This window comes from Cebus imitator, unplaced genomic scaffold, assembly GCF_001604975.1.
Source record: "Cebus imitator isolate Cc_AM_T3 unplaced genomic scaffold, Cebus_imitator-1.0 Scaffold483, whole genome shotgun sequence".
In the NCBI taxonomy this organism is placed as follows: Eukaryota; Metazoa; Chordata; class Mammalia; order Primates; family Cebidae; genus Cebus; species Cebus imitator.
In genome coordinates this window covers 530,967-534,223 of record NW_016107798.1, presented here as the reverse complement: position 1 = coordinate 534,223, position 3,257 = coordinate 530,967, and the positions used below count along the sequence as shown (strand labels likewise).

Genomic DNA, 3,257 nt, shown 5'->3' with positions numbered 1-3,257 from the left:
TGTAGCAAATTAACTATTTAACATTGCAGTCTTAACTTTTTTTTCTTCAAATATGTATAAATAGACAGATTCTTAATATAATTTTGTTCTACCTTTAAAATATTAATTGTTTGCTTAAAAATTAATGAATTCAATAAAGATCTATGGCTTGGGTTTATTTATTTAAGAATCACATTTTAAACTACTTGAAAATTATATTTTGATTATAAAACTTTCATGTTAAGAAGACCTGAGTTTCTAAACTTACCAAGTCATCTTCCTTGTTGCTTGATCCTAGGCAAACTATTTCATTCCTAAATCTTACTTTCCCTATCACGATAAAAAAAATAATAAAATATAATTTTATTCTAATCTACAATAGCATATTCCTCTGAAGTACACATGGACATTCTCCAGGATAGAGTTCATTTTAGGCCACTAAACAAGTTTCAATAAATGTTAAAGGATTAAAATAGTATAGTGATTATTTTCTGATCACAATGGAATGAAACTGAAAATCAACAGCAGAAGTAAAGCAGGAAATCTACAAATATGTGGAAATTAAACCACACATATTTTTTTCAGTGACCCTTCCTTACTTTAATATTTATTGTCTTTTTCTGCTTTTGAAATGTGCTCTCAATGACAAAATATCAAACTACACTCAGAAAAGGGTGTAGAAAAAGCCAGCCAGAGGCACGGCATGGAGAAGCCCACAGGTAAACACTGACAGCAGCAGCAGGCGGCAAGAGGTGGGGGGTGACTGAAGCAGTGGTTACAAATGATCACAGAAAGCTAAAAGTATCCAAGAGGTTGTGCCCTAATGTTAGCACATGTTAGAATAGTTACTACCTTGCTGGGTGGCCTCAGAGTGTTTGGGTTCAGATTCTACACAGAAATACGATTTCTTCCAGTTAAGTGTTCTTGGCTTGCACTGATCACAGTGCTATTGGAAGGTACTGAACCAGTCTTGTTAGTTTTTCAAAATGCATTTCTGATAAATGTTTTGAGAGATTTCAGGAGCTCTACTCTTCAGTGACAGCACATAATTGGGGTTTTGTAAGGTGAATATGTAGCTCGGCCAAAATCCAAATGCCATTAGTGAGCTTCAGGGATTGATACAGCATGTCCTGCCCTCTCTCATTTTGTTTGGCAATAGTAGAAACATTGTTGTTTTTCAACTTGCTGGAAACAGTGTCAGCATTTAAATGACATTTATTAATCTGAAACTGAAGTTCATTTTCACTGGGAATATCCTTCATTGTGGACCCTGGCACTCCATTTTGCCATCTTCTATGAAAAGCACATTGAGTGGGATGAGGAGGTTGAAGTGGAAAACATCAACATGGTTTTTCACAGCCATCTGTTGGTTATTCAGAGATTCCATCTTCATGCCTGTGCAAGGTGTCGAGAGGCAGGGAGACATCAATGCTCTGGTTTGGCATTAGTGGTGTATGGATGGACAGAGGGATGTTGGGGATGACACCAAAGTTATTATTGTTAAACTGGATTTCAAAATGTGTCAAATGCTGCAGAGCTTTATTGGTGAACTTCATTTCCATAAAGATGTGCCGTTGGTAGTGAGTCAGTGTTCCTGAAATCTCTGTCTTTATCCTTTACTGCAGGTAGCCAGATAGCCTTAGGAGCCACATACCCACCAGGTGCCATGCCTATCCCTGTGGAGAGTTCAAACAGATCATTGAGTCCACTGCTGACCACACAGGTGTAGGTGAAGAAGCAAAGGTTGCAGGCACTAATGATGGGATGTAGGATTGCCCTTCCAGACTATCTAGTTCTCCTCCAGAAAGATCCACTGCTCCCATCAGCATGGAGAACACCTGTGGCACCCTGACCTGGGGACTGAGTTCAAGTTTGAAAAGATTCCCCCAGAAGATTACCTTGAGGGGGAATAAACTGAAGCTGTTCCAGAGTAGTTGCAGTGGTGGGACCAACAGGGCTTTTACCTGGATCAGTGCTCGTGTGATATTGGCAAGTGTTTATGATGGACTCCATGACTTTCTTCCAAAAAACCATAGGGAGGTTTATAACACACAGAGGCCAAAGAACCAATGTGGCAGATGAGCTCATCCACTAGAGTTAGCTCAATAAGATCCGTCTCCTCAGAGATCAGTGGCATCTCACAAGACTTGTTTAGCTTTGACAGGGTCGGTTGAGAGAAGACACCAAAAAATATAGCCCCAGTCTCGAAGGTCAGGATTATTAGAATTCTGTACAACACATTCTTAAACAACAAGTTGATCAAAAAAAGAAATCATAAGGGAAATTATAAAATATCTTCAAGCAGATGAAACTTATACTGTAACATACCAAAGCTTACATGATGCAACAAATACAGTGTTATAAGAAAAAATTATAGCTGTAAATGCTTATATGAAAAAGACAGAAAGATCTCACATCAATAAACCTAACATTATACTTTAGCCAACTAGAAATAGAAAAGCAAACTAAACACAAAACTAGCTCAAAAAAGGAAATAAAAATTAGAGCAGAGATAGCAAAACAGATAATAGAAAATAAAACAATAGAAATAAGAAAAGCAAGAGTTGGTTCTTCGGAAAGTTCAACAAAATTGACAAACTTTTAGCTAGATGGATTAAGAAAAGGAGAAGATTGAAAAAACTAACATCAGAAATGAGAGAGATGACATTACTACTATTTCTAGAGATATGAAAAGATTACAAGAGAGTACTAGGATAGATTGCACTCCAACAAGTTTAATAGCCTAGATGAAATACACATGCACCCAGAAAAACAAAACCTACCAAGACTGAATCATGAAAAATTAGAATATCTGAATAGACCTATAACTAACAAAGAAATTAAATCGGTAATCAAAAACCTCCCAGCAAAGAAAAGCCCAGGGCCAGATAGCTTCACAGATAAATTTTCTCAAACATTTAAAGAATTGACATCCATTCTCCTCAAACTCTTCTGAAAATTTGAAGAGGAGGGAACATTTTCAAGCTCATTCTGAGTAAAGCATCAAACTGATACCAAAGCCAGATCAAGAAAAAACAGAAAAATTAATCTATAGACCAATATCATGATGAACAAATTGCTTACCAAAAAACTGTTACCAAATTGAATTCAGTAGCTCATTTAAAATATTATACACCATGACCAAGTGGGATTTATTCCTGGAATGCAAGCATGGTTTAATACGTAAAAATCAATCAATGTAATACATTAACAGAGTGAAGGAGAAACTAAACCACAAATTCATCTCAACTGATGCAAAAAAAAAAAAAAAAAAAAGA

The 3,257-nt window shown here is 36.3% G+C and overlaps 1 pseudogene; it reads right to left on the bottom strand.

The window, feature by feature from the left end:
* Window positions 1-952: 952 nt before the first annotated feature.
* Window positions 953-3,257, bottom strand: part of LOC108292227 — a 7,157-nt pseudogene continuing 4,852 nt past the window's right edge.